This window comes from Bos javanicus, chromosome 9, assembly GCF_032452875.1.
Source record: "Bos javanicus breed banteng chromosome 9, ARS-OSU_banteng_1.0, whole genome shotgun sequence".
In the NCBI taxonomy this organism is placed as follows: domain Eukaryota; kingdom Metazoa; phylum Chordata; class Mammalia; order Artiodactyla; family Bovidae; genus Bos; species Bos javanicus.
The window spans coordinates 35,968,935-35,986,704 of NC_083876.1; the positions used below are offsets into that span (position 1 = coordinate 35,968,935).

The 17,770-nt window shown below is 38.6% G+C and overlaps 1 long non-coding RNA gene across 1 annotated transcript in view; it reads right to left on the minus strand.

Moving 5' to 3' along the window:
* Positions 1-229: 229 nt before the first annotated feature.
* Positions 230-17,770, minus strand: part of LOC133253818 (uncharacterized) — a 32,557-nt gene continuing 15,016 nt past the window's right edge. Inside the window, exon 5 of the long non-coding RNA XR_009738451.1 lies at positions 230-12,683. This is a non-coding gene — a long non-coding RNA (uncharacterized LOC133253818). The remainder of the gene's footprint in view (positions 12,684-17,770) is intronic.

Below are 17,770 nucleotides of genomic sequence, written 5' to 3' on the forward strand. Positions count from 1 at the left end.
TTCTTTTTAATGGCTGAGTAATACTCCATTGTGTATATGTACCACAGCTTTCTTATCCATTCATCTGCTGATGGACATCTAGGTTGCTTCCATGTCCTGGCTATTATAAACAGTGCTGTGATGAACATTGGGGTAAAACATGTAAAATATCATGTATGAAACGAGATGCCAGGCCAGGTTCGATGCACGATACTGGATGCTTGGGGCTGGTGCACTGGGACGACCAGAGGGATGGTATGAGGAGGGAGGAGGGAGGAGGGTTCAGGATGGGGAACACATGTATACCTGTGGCGGATTCATTTTGATATTTGGCAAAACTAATACAATTATGTAAAGTTTAAAAATAAAATAAACTTAATTTAAAAAAAAAAAACTACATTAAGGAGGATTTTATCATTTGCAACAGAAGTATACCTGCCTAATAAAGTAGAACTCTGACTCTATGCTCTGCTATCATTTCATTTGTCACTGGGACAGATACCAGATATGAACCCTGTCCAGGATCTCGTCCTACAGAAACTCAAACAATTACTAGTGATTAAAGGCACCAGGATGAGCAGCTTGACTGTTGACATTCTGTGATCATTTGCCACAAGTATGATTTTCTTGCTTGAATTTCAGAAAATAGAATGTGGTAAATGCTTTATCTGATCTACACACAAAGCATTATGGGAGCATGGAGTGATGGAGGTAGTATGAACAAACTGCCAGTCACCAGCTAAGTACATTTGGACAAGTTATTTAACCTGCTAAGCCTAGGATTCCTTGAGGTTAAATGGCTATGCTGCTGCTGCTGCTGCTGCTGCTGCTGCGTCGTTTCAATCGTGTCTGACTTTGTGCGACCCCATAGACGGCAGACCACGAGACTCCCCCATCCCTGAGATTCTCCAGGAAAGAACACTGGAATGGGTTGCCATGTCCTTCTCCAATGCATGAAAGTGAAAAGTGAAAGTGAAGATGCTCAGTCGTATCCGACTCTTAGCGACCCCATGGACTGCAGCCCACCAGGCTCCTCCGTCCATGCGATTTTCCAGGCAAGAGTACTGGAGTGGGTTGCCATTGCTTTCTATCTACCTTAAAAGATTATTTGGGTAAATGAGATAAATAATACAGGTTAAGACTGTGTCTGTCATGTACTTGCACTAATAAATAGTCTTTGCAACAGATGCATAAATACAAATAGAAGAGAAATCACCTGTCCTTGCTTGGGAAGCACTGTGAGTCCATATAGAACGTTTCTTATGGATTGAGCCTTAAAGAGAAAAGAGGATTTTGCAAGATAGAAAAGTAGGGAAGGGCATAACAGTTAGACTAGAACATATATGTGCTAACTAGTCTTCATTGGCCTCTTCAGATCTCTTCCTGCCCATCTCTATGTGACTTACAATAGTAACTCCTATGGACTACATTAACCAGGATTCCTTGCCCTTTGTTTTCTGTTAGGATCAGCCAATGGCAGATGCCTGGAAGATAACAGAGGGTGGGAAGAAAGAGAATTCAGAATACTAATCTTGTTGGACTACATAATTCTGTTACAACTTTAGATCTAGGGGTGGTAAAACATTCTAATACCACAAGTCCCTGTATATCTTTCAAGAGTCCAAATATTTAGCTCTCTCCAGTTAAATCCTTTAAGTGTGCATCTCTTTTCTGTTAATCCCCAGATATACACCAGGCTTCTCTGGTGGCTCAGCTGGTAAAGAATCTGCCTGCAATGTAGGAGACCTGGGTTCAATCCCTGGGTTGGAAAGATCCCCTGGAGAAGGGAACAGCTACCCACTCTAGTATTCTGGCTTGGAGAATTCCATAGACTGTATAATCCATGGGGTTGCAAAGAGTCAGACATAACTAAGTGACTTTCACTTTCACTCTCTAGATATACACAATATGCAAAACACAGTGAGTAAAACTTCATGGGTCTATTTCAGTTCAGTTCAGTCACTCAGTTGTGTCTGACTCTTTGTGACCCCTTGAACTGCAGCACACCAGGCATCCCTGTCCATCAGGAAATTCCAGGGTCCACCAAACCCCATGTCCATCGAGTTGGTGATGCCATCCAACCATCTCCTCCTCCGTTGTCCCCTTCTGCTCCTGCCCTCAATCCCTCCCAGCATCAGGGTCTTTTCCAGTGAGTCAGCTCTTCACATGAGGTGGTCAAAGTACTGGAGTTTCATTTAACATCAGTCCTTCCAATGAACACCCAAGACTGATTTCCTTTAGGATGGACTGGTTGGATGTCCCTGCAGTCCAAAGGACTCTCAAGAGTCTTCTCCAACAACACAGTTCAAAAGCATCAATTCTTCGGTGTTCAGCTTTCTTTACAGTCCAACTCTCACATCCATACATGACACTGGAAAAACCATAGCTTTGACTAGATGGAACTTTGTTAACAAAGTAATGTCTCTGCTTTTTAATATGCTGTCTAGGTTAGTCTTAACTTTCCTTCCAAGGAGTAAGCATCTTTTAATTTCATGGCTGCAATCACCATCTGCAGTGACTTTGGAGCCCCCACAAATAAAGTCTGACACTGTTTCCACTGTTTCCCCATTTATTTCCCATGAAGTGATGGGACCAGATGCCATGATCTTCGTTTTCTGAATGTTGAGCTTTAAGCCAACTTTTTCACTCTACTTTTTCACTTTCATCAAGAGGCTCTTTAGTTCTTCTTCACTTTCTGCCATAAGGGTAGTGTCATCTGCATATCTGAGGTTATTGGTATTTCTCCCGACAATATTGATTCCAGCTTGTGCTTCTTCCAGCCCAGCGTTTCTCATGATGTACTCTGCATAGAAGTTAAATAAGCAGGGTGACAATATACAGCCTTGACGTACTCCTTTCCCTATTTGGAACCAGTCTGTTGTTATATGTCCAGTAACATGTCCAGTAATAACTGTTACTTCCTAACCTGCATACAGGTTTCTCAAGAGGCAGGTCAGGTGTTCTGGTATTCCCATCTCTTTCAGAACTTTACACAGTTTATTGTGATCCACACAGTCAAAGGCTTTGGCGTACTCAATAAAGCAGAAATACATGTTTTTTCTGGTACTCTCTTGCTTTTTCAATGATCCAGTGGATGTTGGCAATTTGATCTCTGGTTTCTCTATTTAGATAATGATGAATAGTTCATTTTCCCTAGTTTTCAAAATACCAAAAATAATAAAATCCAAAAAGCACCTTTGTAATATCTTCCTGGGACTATCACCCTTTTCCCCATTGTAGCCAAGCCTTGTAAATAAGTCACATTGAATGCTCTTATTCTCATTCCTTTTTAGACAGGCTTTACCCCCTGCCCCAAGTCATTCCATGAAAATACTTTTCAAATGGCTGTAGCAAGTTTCTGAACTGCAGATATTCTTTGTTGGATTAAGAAAGTGACCTTAAATTTCTGGTTTGCTGAGAGTTTTTATCATAAATGGGTGTTGAATTTTATCAAGTATTTCTCTGCATCTATTGAGACCATTATATACTATTAATGTGATGAATTATACTGATCAATTTTCAAACTTTAAACCATCCTTTCTTTCCTGGAATAAACTTTGCTTGGTCATTTTTCTTTCTATATATAACTGATTTCCAGTTATATATGACTCAACTCAGAATTTTTAGTCTGTGTTGATAAAGAACATTGACTGGCAATTTTATTTGTTATTGTCCTTTTCTAGCTTTGGTGTCAGGATTATTCTAAGCTGAAAAGTATATGTTCTTACATCATTCTATCTTAGTTTATTTCCTCCATATTTTTTTTATACTGTTGTTTCTTCTCAGCCATTTTTTCAACTTATAATTCTATGTTCATCCTTTATATTTTAGAATTTCCCTAGGTTCTACTTTTAATCTTGGTGTATGGGGAAGGGGGAGTGGTAAATAGATTGAATCCAGATTATAAAGAGATTTATATTAAGACCTTGTTGCTGCTGCTGCTAAGTTGCCTCAGTCGTGTCCGACTCTGTGCGACCCTGTAGACGGCAGCCCACCAGGCTCCCCCGTCCCTGGGATTCTCCAGGCAAGAACACTGGAGTGGGTTGCCATTTCCTTCTCCAGTGCATGAAAGTGAAAAGTGAAGTTGAAGTCACTCAGTCTTGTCCGACTCTTAGAGACCCCATGGACTGCAGCCTACCAGGCTCCTCTGCCCATGGGATTTTCCAGGCAAGAGTACTGGAGTGGGGTGCCATTGCCTTCTCCGAAGACTTTATTACATTTCACCAAATAAAGAAATACCCATGGAATTCTATGTCATCTGCTGAAGTGTTTGTTTGAACTTCATCTTAAAAGTCATTGCCTAAAACACAATCCAATCTCTGTCAAAACCCTTTATAATCCCCCTACTTGCTGGCACTGGAGAAGGGAATGACCACGCACTCCAGTATTCTTGCCTGGAGGATCCCATGGACAGAGGAACCTGGTGGGCTATATAGTCCATGGGGTCGCAAAGAGTCGGACACGACTGAGCAACTGACACTACTACTACTTGCTGGCAAATTAAAACTGCATTTGGTTCACGATTTTCCCTCCTTCTGACATGCATTTCTCTGCTTTTAAAAACTTTTTTCTTCCAATGTTTATTTCAAAAATAGCTCCCTCCTTAAAGGCTTAATAACGCCCTCAATCCTAAATGAATGACATTTATTTGGGCTTGTTACATTATAGCACCATACTGATAGCTCCTTAACAAAACCCACTTACTCCTGCTTCCTACAACAGCTACATATGCACAAGGTTTATTGCCTCCCCCAAACCCAACCAAAGTAAACTACTTAGGGGAAGAAGGATATCCCATATGTTTATTTCCTGCCCAATCCAATCCAATGTCTTATAATTTTTAGACCATTAGAAAACTAGTTGTTAAAGTGAATTGAATTACAATTGGAAAAGACAATCTGGATGTCTGGCCATCTTAATCTATGTCTTGCTGAACAGTATGCCAACCGAAATCTCCTTTTAGGCAGAGCCCTTCTCAGTTCTCACTTTCCTATCCTAAGGCATTTTTAGTCCTACTGTTAAAGTAGATGAGTTAGGAAAACGTGTTTTTCATGAGTGAATGGAATGTAGATAAAATTCTTATAAAAATAAAGCACTGGATCTGAACACCCAGTTAGTAATTTCTAATAAATCCATGAATTTAAACAAAAGTTACCATTAAGTTCCATAAAAAATCACAAGGGGGATTTTTTCAACCTTTTATATATATTAAAAAAAAAAAAAAAAGCTTCATGGTTATTTTCTTTCCCCAGTTATTTTCTTTTCAAATGTTTGTTATCTATGCTGGATCTTGATGGAAGGAAGAAAGAAGAAAAATAAACAAACTCTGTCTTACAAAACTATTTTCAGCCTGTAGTTGGTAACCTGCAACAAAATGCACATATCTATATTGACTTTCTAGTCAGGAAAAAATGATAAACAAACAAACAGCAATAACCTTCTACCCCCAAGAGTGTTATTAAGGCTTTGTGCTGAAATATAGCACCCAGCATCCAGGCCATCAAAGCATAGCATGTAAAGTCTGAGAAAGTATGATATTTCTAAATCGATAAAACATCAAATTGGTCCTATTTTTTCTGGTAAATTCTAGCAGTTTAACTTAAAACAGAAATAAAAAAAAATAGATCACATTTTTACCCAATATTGTTTTTTTAGTTTTTTCCCCCAAAATAAGACTTATACACCTATGATAAAGTTACATATTGGAATGCATGTCAGAATTAGTAGTAGTGTTTTCTGAATGAAAGAGGCTCTCAGCTAAAGCTATTATTGGCATCCTAGCCACAGTGGGAGACTGTTGCTAGTATGACTAAACATCTCTGCATGTTTGCTGATCTTTCTTCCACATAATGAAGTTAATCAGCCTTCTTCTAAATACATGTTTAGATCCTATCTGTAACTTTCCTTCTGGTATATACTCTGTTTTCCTAGTTTTCTTCTCCCCTATGCTGCTTCTAGAAAACTGTAATGGAACAACATATCAGTTCAGCCATATACGCACATATAAAAATCAAATAGCCTTTAAAATATAATTCAAATCACATCCAACTATCTACATATTCAGAAATACTTAAGAAAAAAAATGAGCACCTAGAGATCACATTCTTGCTTTTTGTTTCTGCTTATGTACTTCAGATAAGAATTACTTTATATAAACAAATTAATTTATAAATTTACATTAAGGCTGGATAGGGTTCACTTTGATGACATTGATCATGGAGAGAAGAGCATAAGAGCAGATGGCATTAGTCTCATGAAGGAGAAGGCAGAGAGGGATAGAGAGCTATGCAAGAAAAATAGCTACAAACAGGAAAGCGACAAGCAGGACAAGCAGGTCACTAGGACTGTAAAAATGAGAAATATCAAACAGAAAGGCATTTGAAAAGATTTAGAGGGTTATTCAGTATAAGTAATTGGGGATAGCAATAATTAATGAATATTAATGTCAAATATCAAGGAAAAGAAACAAGCTCGAGAAAGTATGGATGTAATATTTTTTTTTCCAACACAGAATGTGATGATGCTACCACTTGCATTGTGGAATACATGAACAGTGAGTGTGCCTTGCACCATGAGTGTGACCATATGTGAGGGTCGTGGCTATCAAGAAAATGCTGCAATTTAACAGAGTATCTATCATTGGAGAATCTTTCGGAAAGTATTTTGTTTTCTATATCCAGCAAAAAGCATGGCCAACTAGAAAGACCCGTCCTTAGATGTGTGAAGACCAAGCATACTATTATTCTTTTTAACTATGTGAAGTCACCATTATTAATTTTTTAACCTACAAAAAATGTCAATTTCATAGAGTTTAAATTACCAGTTGCATAATCTCGGCAAAGAAATTTTGCCTTTCTTTGTAAAAGTTTCCTTAACTGTAAAATTAGAACTTTAGACCAGATTAGTGGGTGCCAACCATATTTTGGTGGCTCAGATGATAAAGACTCCACCTGCAATGCCAGGAGACCTGGTTTCGATCCCGGGCTCAGGAAGATCCCTTGGAAAAGGAAATGGGAACCCACTCCAGTATTCTTTCCTGGAGAATTCCATGAACAGAGGAGCCTGGTGGGCTACAGATTTTTTTGGTTGATGTATAATGTAAATCATTGTGATTTAATTTGAATTTCCCTAATAATTTGTCATGTCAGCACCTTCTCATATACTTTTCACTATCATGTATCTTCCTTTGTGAGATATCTATTTAATTCCTTTACTCTTTTTTAAAGGGTTATTTAGCTTCTTAAGGCCTGAAGGAATTCTTTAAATATCCTGGATGTAATTTCTTTGTTGGATTTATGTATTGCAAACATATTCTTTCAGTCCATAATTTGACTTTTCCCTCTTATTTGTGTATTTTAATAAGCAAAATACATTCATTTGGATGAAGTGTATTTATGATTATTTTCTTTCATGTTTAGTGTATTTTTGTCTTAAGAAATCCTTACCTATGTTCTCAGGTCACAAAAATACTCTCCTGTACTTTCTTCTAAAAGATTTATGATTTTAGCATATGCATATAAGGAGTTATTCAAGCTTTTTGGTCCTGTAAGTTTATCTTGTTGAACAAATTTGGGGAATTTTTGGCCAATGCTAGAAAAAGTAATTATCTGTCCCCTTCTTTTTTTATACATTTATCTATTTTGAAGCTTATTATTGACCCTTTTGTGTTAGTTTTCAATTGGTGCCATAACAAATTACCACAAATTTAGAGGCTTAGACTCACATACATGTATTATCCTACAGGTCTATTCTGTAGGTCTAATATCTGACATGGGTTTCACCAGGCTGCAATCAACATGTCAGCAAAGCTGTATCCTTTTATGGAACCTCTAGGTAAATCCATGTAAGTTATGAACAGAGTTCAGTTCCTTATGTTTCTAAAACTGAGGTCCCTGTCTTTTTGCAAACTGTCAGCTGAGGGTCATTCCCAGCTTTACAGGTTCCCTACCTGCCTTAGCATGTGATCTCCTTTCTCAATCTTCAAATCCATCAAAATTTGGTGATGTGTCTCTCACATTTCAAATCTTTCCTGTCTTCTTCCATTTTCTCAAGTCTATGACCTACTTCCACTTTTAAAGGCACATACAGTTACATGGGGACCATGTAGATAATTCAGGATGTCTGTTTTGAAGTTTGTAGTTGTAATTCCACATGCAAAAATCCTTTTGACATGAAAAGTTACTGTAAAGGAGAAAGTCACTTCCTCCTGTGCGACTTCTTTAATATTACTCACACTCAATACTTCTGGTCACCAAATATGTTGGGAGGGTGAGGGGTGCCCCCCTTGGAGCTTCTACACACCAAGCAATTCTGTGACATTAGCCAGGTGTCCTACAATTTAACTCAATTCCGACATTACCTGCCTGGAGATAGTATCAGATTCCATAAGGGCTCAGTCCTCCAAGAATGCCCCCCGCCATTTCAAATGCCAACTGCAAGTGCAGATTTCTTGTTCCCTATGGTTCTGACCAGCTAACTACAGTCCAAAGGTTCCCAGGACCTCAGGCTTGATTAGTTTGCTAGAGTGGCTCAAAAAACTCAGGAATATGTTTTACTTACTAGATTACAAAATTTTATTTTAAAAACATATTATAAAAAATATAACTCAGCCAGGTGGAGGAGATGCCTCAGGCAAGGTATGCGGGAAAGGATCAAGGAGCTTCCATGTCTTCTCTGGGCATACCACTCTCCTAGAACTTTCACGAGTTTACTTACCTGAAGATTCTCTGGACCTCATCCTTGTGGATTTTTCCAGAGCTTCCATCATGTATGCATGATGACTTAAATCATTGACTGTTGGGAGATTAACTCAGTCTCTAGCCCTTATCCCCTCCCAAGAGGTCAGACCCTCAGTTCAATTCAGTTCAGTCACTCAGTTGTGTCTGACTCTGTGATCCCATGGACTGCAGCACACAAGCCCTCCGTGTCCATCACCAACTCCCAGAGTTTACTCAAACTCATCTTCATTGAGTTGGTGATGTCATCCAACCATCTCATCCTCTGTCGTCTCCTTCTCCTCCCACCTTCAGTCTTTTACAGCATCAGGGTCTTTTCAAATGAGTCAGTTCTTTGCATCAGGTGGCCAAAGTACTGGAGTTTCAGCTTTAGCATCAGTCCTTCCAATGAACACCCAGGACTGATCTCCTTTAGGATGGACTGGTTGGATCTCCTTGCAGTCCAAGGGACTCTCAAGAGTCTTCTCCAACACCACAGTTCAAAAGTATCAATTCTTCAGTGCTTAGCCTTCTTTATAGTTCAACTCTCACATCTATACATGACTACTGGAAAAGCCATAGCTTTGACTAGATGGACCTTTATTAGCAAAGTATATCTCTGCTTTTTAATATGCTGTCTAGGTTGGTCATAACTTTTCTTTCAAGGAGCAAGCATCTTTTAATTTCATGGCCGCAATCACCATCTGCAGTGATTTTGGAGACCCCCAAAATAAAGTCTGACACTGTTTCCACTGTTTCCCCATCTATTTGCTATGAAGTGATGGGACCAGACGCCATGATCTTAGTTTTCTGAATGTTGAGTTTTAAGGTCAGACCCTAGGACCAAAAGTTTCAACTCTCTTATCAAGGTTGGTTCCCCTGGTAACCAGCCCCCATCCTTAGGTTACCAAGGGGCTTTTCTAAGTTCACCTCAGTGATACAAACTCAGGTGTGGTAGAAAGGGGTTTGTTATGAATAACGAAAGATATCCATTTCACCCTTATCACTCTTATCATTTAGGAAATTCCAAGACTCTTAGGAGCTCTGAGTCAGAAACTGGGACAAAGTTCAAATATATAAATATATATTATAAATCATAATATCGCAGTAAGATATTTATAGGCTCCTAGGTTCCAGGGATTAGAATATGAACATCTCGAGACAGCTTTTATTCTTCTTGTCAAAACGTTTAATCTGCTAACTCCAATCTTCTACTAAATTCAACAACAGAACCCTTTTATTTCAGATGCTAAATTTTTCATTTCTAGAAATTCTTCTTGATTTTTTATAGCTTTTATTTCTTTGCCAATAGTTTCCAGCTGTTCACTCTCATTATGACCACCTTTTAAATTAAGTCCTTATCATAGATACTTAAATGTCTTTTACTGTTAAGTGTTGACTAATTATCAGTGGTCTATTGATATTGATTGCTTTCATCCTTGCCAATAACTCATATTTTCCTATATATAATAAAATTTGTATTGCACATCTGTTGTGAATTGAAGCTCCAAATTCTGTTTTATTCCTATGAGAAGTGATGATTACTTTTTCTAATAGTTAAATTACTGGCTGATCATCACATTGAATTCTTGAAGTGTTTGTTTTATATTTTGTCGGGACATATTTGTTTCCATGTTGCTCTCAGCACTTGGGGCAATCGGGGGAAAATAGTATTTGTATCTAATATGGGGAATTTCCTGAGTTTCAGTGGAAAGTCTGAGGTATTTATAAGAGCCCTTTTACTTGGCAGGACTCAGTAAAAGGATCAAGAAGCTAAAACCTATGTTTAACTTTTTCAGCCATCATGCTATTGATTTCGTCTGGACTTCTTAATGTAATGCTTTCTATATATGAATTTCAGGAAATTGTCCACAGGTTTGCTGGGAGTTTTGAAATCAACCCTGTCGCTTCTTTTCTGGGTTCTCTCCTGTTAATTTCCAGTCACTCTGATAGTTTCTACCTCTCATAAAATTACAAGTCAGTATAACAGTGGCTCCCGCTTAGTTTTATCCAACTGCACCACACATTAATTGGGTATTGCCCTGAGGAGAAGAGCCTTGTAAATGTGGCTGTTACGCAGTATGGTAACCTTCTTTCAAACGTTAAATCCCTCTCAGCGTCCGCCTACTTTGGATTATGCACCAGTGCTAATCCAGAATAGGCAGGCGCTGAGAGGGATTTAACTGCTTTTTAAAAAAATATTCTATCCAGGGTTAATAATTTCTAACTGCAGTAAGGTTAGTCCAGTACAAGCCACTCCACTACTATCTAAGCTGGAAATTTGACTCAAGTGTTTAAAGGATAAGGATACATTTTTAAAGGATAACTGTCTTCTGTGTTGAGAATATACACTGGGAGTTATTGGGAGGGAGTTATTGGGACTGGGAGGGAGACAAGGATAGAAACTGAAAGACAATAGGGAGTTTCTTGCAATGAAATGAGGTTAACTAGTCCTAGAATCTGAGAAGGCATTGGCACCCCACTCCAGTACTCTTGCCTGGAAAATCCTATGGACGGAGGAGCCTGGTAGGCTGCAGTCCATGCGGCTGCGAAGAGTCGGACATGACTGAGTGACTTCCCTTTCACTTTTCACTTTCATGTGTTGGAGAAGGCAATGGCAACCCACTCCAGTGTTCTTGCATGGAGAATCCCAGGGACGGCGGAGCCTGGTGGGCTGCCGTCTATGGGGTCGCACAGAGTTGGACATGACTGCAGCAACTTAGCAGCAGCAGCAGCAGCAGTCCCAGAATGGTAGTAGTGAGTTGGTCAGAAGTGATCAACTCAGGATATAGTTTTTAAGTAGAGTCAAAGAATTCCCTAGTAGATTGCGGAAGGAGTATAAAAGACAGAAGTCAAGTATTTCGCTAAGACTTAATAACGAGCCTGAGAAACATAGCAACTGGTGCCAGAAAGTTATGTTGAACTTGGAGGGATGAGAGCAAAGAGCAGGAGTTTAGTTTTAAACATGTTGAGTTCAAGATGTCTGTTAGACATTTAGGTAGAGATAGCAAGTAGGCAGTTGGATATACAAGTCTGGAGTTCAAAGTAGAGGTCTGATTGGAGATAAATTCAGGGGTTGCATTAGTTATCTATTGCTATGTAACAAATTATCCCCAAATTTAGCATCCTAAAGCAAAATATCCTAAAGAAGATCAGTCCTGGGTGTTCATTGGAAGGACGGATGTTGAAGCTGAAACTCCAGTACTTTGGCCACCTGATGCAAAGAGCCGATTCATTTGAAAAGACCCTGATGATGGGAAAGATTGAGGGCAGAGGAGAAGGGGACAACAAAGGATGAGATGGTTGGACTGCATCACCAACTCAATGGACATGAGTAAACTCTGGGAGTTGGTGATGGACAGGGAAGCCTGGTGTGCTGCAGTTCATGGGGTCGCAAAGAGTCGGATATGACTGAACAACTGAACTGAACTGAAGTGAACTGAAAGCAAAATAATAATAATAATAATCTCACACAGTTTCAATGGCACCCCACTCCAGTACTTTTGCTTGGAAAATGCCGTGGACGGAGGAGCCTGGTAGGCTGCAGTCCATGAGGTCGCTAAGAGTCAGACATGACTGAATGACTTCACTTTCACTTTTCACTTTCATGCATTGGAGAAGGAAATGGCAACCCACTCCAGTGTTCTTGCCAGGAGAATCCCAGGGACAGGGGAGCCTGGTGGGCTGCCGTCTATGGGGTCGCACAGAGCTGGACATGACTGAAGCGACTTAGCAGCAGCAGCAGCACACAGTTTCTGAATGTTAGAAATTCAGACAAGGCTTATTTAGTAATTCTTGCTCACAGTTCTTCATGAGGTTGTAGTCAAGTTGTCACTGAGGCTATATGCAGTCTCTCTGAAGACTTCATTGAGGCTGGAGACTCTGCATCCAAGTTTACTCCTGTGGCTGTTGGTAGGAGGCTTCAGTTCCTTACTATGTGGACCTCTATATAGGGCTTCCTAGGGCACGTCTTCACACAGCAATGGATGACTGAAAGAGGAAAAGAAAGGAAGAAATAGAGAGAGAGAACCCAAGATGAAACCCTTATCTCAAAAGTGACATTCCATCACTTAGTGGTACTAGAAGAGAGTCACTGTGTACAATCCACACTCTAGACTCAGGGAAGTGGAGTTAAGCTCAGTCTTTGGGGGGGGGGGTAATTATCACAGAATTTGAGAATATATCCTTGACATTAGCACAAAAATAATCAGTACACAGATAATATTTAAAGTCATAGGACTGGATAAGGTCTTCAAGGGAAATTGTGAGATAAAGAAATCCAAAATTTGACCTCTGGATACTACCAACAGAAAAGGAAGAGAAAAAACAAATAAATGAGGTTTTAAAACAGAAATCAGTGAGATAGTAGGAAAAAAATAGATTGTAAGGTTCTTGAAGCTAGAAAAATAAAAGTGTATTGTGTTCTGAACCCTGTAATAGATACAATAAGATCTGCTTTCTACGTTTTTACACTTAGTTTACAGACATTAATTGCACTTAACATGAACTGCATAATTATTACATGTGGTAGATAATGTCTGGACATTTTAAAATATGTTATTTCATCCTCATAACAAATCAATGAGGAAAGCTTTACTATTCAGCATTTTATATATGAGAAATGGATGGTTCATAGAGTTAAATAACTTTTTCAGATTCACATGAGTGAGTTGCAAAGCTCATAACTGAATTATTGTCACCCTCATCCAAAACCCAAGTTCTAGTGCCAGGTTGCAAAATATTTACTAAATTATTAGCACCTTAAAATGGCTATCTCTTTCATATACCATTATTTAGTTAATTATTTTAGCCATAGAAATAAAGTTAGTATTAATTAAAAATTGACCATAATCTTAAGAAGCTGAAATAACATTTTTATAAATGAAGGCATTTACTCCAATATGGAAAGTATATATAACTGGACATGTTAACTGAATACATAACTGTCATGTTAACTTTCCAAAACACAAATATCATCCTGGCTTATTACTACTCAGAAAATGTCAATAACTAAATGAAGTCCAAATCTGTGATTCTGGTGTTCTTTTCTAATCTCATCCTCTTAGTCCAGGCTCCAGTGCATCCAGGCTATAAATATTTTATGTAGTCCTATCTCCATTTCTTTTTTTCTTTCTCTTCCTGAAATGCTTACTATCTCCTCCAATCTTCTTGCAATGTAATGAATCACTATATACCTTGCCTCAGGCCACAAGAATCTCTCCATTCTCTGAACTCCTGATGTCACCACGTTTTTACCACGCGGTGTTTGTACATTTCTTTACCACTGATATGCAAGCTACTCTTGGGGGAAAAAAAACCCACTGTGTCTACTGTATTTGTCAGTCTTACATCTTATAGTATGATGGCCTCTTATGCATAATAGGGCTTCCCAAGTGGCGTTAGTGGTAAAGAACCCATCTACCAACACAGGATATGTAAGAGACCTTGGTTCGATCCCTGGGTCAGGAAGATCACTTGGACGAGGGCATGGCAACCCCCTCCAGCATTCTAGCCTGAGAAATCCCATGGACAGAGGAGCCTGGTGGGGTACTGTCCATAGGGTTGCAAAGAGTTGGACATGACCGAAGCATCTAAGCATGCACACAACTAATATATACATCCTTAACTTGACAGTAAGTATTCAATAAATAATAGTAAATGCAGAGAGCTTACTCTGTACCTATTCCTTTTTGAAGAGTTTTATGTATATTAACTCACAAACATTTTCCTTTAATTTCCTAAAACTTTGCCCAAAATCTCTAAAATTCACTTTTGGGAAAAAGAACTGTTGAATGTGCTAATGTGTGTTTTAAACAATTTGTGTGACATACCCATACGTATCATGTTTATATAAGAAAAGTGCTGTCCTGTGCTTTTGCATCCCCATCAGAGTACAGATGGTGAATGTGGAAGTGAGTGTGCCAAGTTATCACTCTTTTTTAGTAGCACCTCATTTGTGTATAAATCGTCATCCTTATCCCATCTACTTTAAATAAACATAACCATTGACTTACGTTTCAATGTATATTTAGCTTTATTAGATAACTCTATTAAAAAGCACTACTTTACATTGTGAATATAGGCCTAATTTAGTCAAATCATGTCTTGTATAGTGCAAAGTGACCCCCAGTGTCTAAATCAATACAAAGAAAAACATATTTTGTTGATTGTAGTACCTGAACTTGGAATAATGTTCCAACTCTCTGTGACCCCATGGACTATAGCCTGCCAAGCTCCTCCGTCCATGGGATTTTTCAGGCAAGAATACTGGAGTGGGTTGCCATTTCCTTCTCCGGGGGATCTTGCAGACCCAGGGATTGAACCCAGGTCTCCTTCATTGCAGGCAGACTCTTTACCGTCTGAGCCACCAGGGAAGAATCTACTATAGACACAGAAAGGATCAAATAACATAATAACTATGCTATGGGGTTTGATTCTCTGAAGTTTGTTTTTTATTCACACAGACTCAAAGAAGAAAGATCTAACACTGACTTTTTCTTGATGAACAAAGCTATATTGATAGCTGAGAGAAAAAAAAAAATCAACCTATTTATTTTTACAGTCAGCAAATTGTAATCTATGGTCTTCCTTTTATACGTTGCCCCAAAAAAGCTACTAATTTCTGTGGATCTAGCAGTTTCAGAAATGGAACATTTTATAAGTGATATCAAAGTAATACAAAAGTTCCAAAGTAAGATACCTGGAATTGAAAATCCTGATAAAGTAGAAACTACTTTGCAATTTCCTCAAGGTGCTCATTTAATATTGTTTCCTAGTGCTTGGCAGATTCTCATTCTCATCTCTGTCTCACTGCACCTGCATGCAAAGATAAATGGACCCATAACATACCCCTCTGAAAAAGAAAGAGAGAGAAATGACATTTCCGGACTTAGCAAAGAATTGAGGCAGGAAGATTTGGTGGGCTCCCCAAAACCCAGTCATGATGTTTCCTCTGGTGTGAATTTAATCAGACGTGTATACAGAGTTTTAATTAAGAAAAAAAAAAAAAACAACTATTACTTTCTTGAGCTGTTATAAAGGAATGATTATCTAGTAGTATATTGTTCCCAACAAACCAGATGAAACTTTAGTACATCCTTCCAAATCCCCTGATTTAATCTTGAAGTGAGCAACACAGAACAAAAGAACCAATTTGCTTTCTAAGAAACAAATGTTTAATCATCACACTGGACCCAAGCCAAACTGTGAAATCCTCAGGACTGGCAAAACACAAAAATAAAAACAAAAGACACATTTTTTTTTTTTTCAAAGACACTGCTAGCACTATCTAGTATTATTAAGTCTGTCTGGTTTGTCTTTAGCAAATCTAATTGCCCTATTTCTCTATCCATTTTCCACTCCAGTATCTCACCTTAGCTTCCTAGAGCTTTCAGATCTATCCCTGAGCCTCAATTTATGTAGAGAAATAAGCAAAAAAAAAAAGCATTAAAACATTGTTTGAGAAGTATCAAAGGTATTACTTTTTTTTTTTCTCCAGGGTTTTTGTATTTTAAATTTAATAATAATACAAAAAATATCCTGAGCTTCCATTCTGTTCCAGATTCTGGAAAAAGAGTGAAGAAGAGGCCTGGACCCTGTATCTGGGTTTTCAGTCTAGCAGGGGAGACAAAATTGTAACAGATGAGCAACCCACACTGAATGAAGGTGAAGACAGAACAGTGTTAAAGTTACAGAGAAAAATGAGAAAGTTTACTATTTTGGATGTCATAGATGCCTTGGAAGAAGTACTGAGGGTGAGGTATTTGTGGGACTATAATCTGGAGATACCCGGGAGGAGTTGAGTATTTGATTCTGGGACTCTGTAAAATATCAGGGCTGAGGATATTAACTTGGAAAGCATCCGTGTCATCCGTTCTGAGATAATAGAGAAATTTGTAAATGAGTAGTTTGCAAAGTCTATAACTTGGACTAATCTCATGAGATACTCTGGAGAAAACAGGGCTCCAGAATCAAGTAAGATTAAGGAATACCTCATGTTTTACCCCTCCTTTAGAGATTTGTAAGTGACGGTGAACATTTTAAACGAACTGACAAGTCCTTAATTCCTCAAGATGTAGGAAGAGAACCAGAGGAAGCCAAAAGAATAAGACATTTCAAGCAGATAAATATGATTATTTGTATAAATCTTAGAAGAAATCCCTAAAGTTAAGAATTGGCAGGGAGAATGTCTTATTCAGTTTGTTGTTCCATGACTCAGCAGAGACTATGGCATAGGTTATGTACTCCATGAATATTCAGCAGATTACTCAGTGAATAAAGAAATGCAGCAGCAAAAGCAATAATTCCTCTACAATTCCATTCAACATTCTACTAAATGCCTATAAAGACCGAGAAAAAGTCTGGCAGAAGTTCAAAAAATTTCAAATAAAAGAACATCATTCAGTTTTGGAGAAAACTTCCTAAAATACAGAGCATTTAGTATGGATTTAGAAGTATATTCTTGGTTTTCAATGGGGAGGAGGGAAAGCAATTTTGCTTCCCACCAAGTATTTAGCAACAACTGGAGACATTTTTGATGATCATAATTTGGGCAGGGTATGGCTACTTATATCTACTGATAGAGACCAGGGAAACTGCTAACCACACTACAACACACAGGACAGCCCCCACAGCAATGAATCATCTAGTCCAAAATCGCCATTGGCACCACTGTTGAGAAATACTAAGACATAACATATGATTCAGAAACATACGAAGCAACAAGGATAAGTCCAAATCAGGGGTAGGAAAAGGCTTCGATTAACCCTCCCTCATTTGCCTGACACTCTGGCCACAAAAATTATTCAGAGCAGAAACACATGTGACTGTTTTTGTCAAAGAATCATTTGTTAAGCCAGCCAGAGTCTGCCCACATAGCCATTCAGGGTCGTCTACCCTAAAGCCATCAGAGATGTATGTTGGCAAACACTGGCTGAGATGCCTTTCCTCTCAAGGAAAGAACTACTAAGTCTATTCTTTCTGAACTAGTCATTCTTACAAACAAACCTCCTAAGATCCGTGCATATCAATCCGCCTTTGGTTCTAGAGCCAAAACATGGCAGTGGCTATAACTAGAA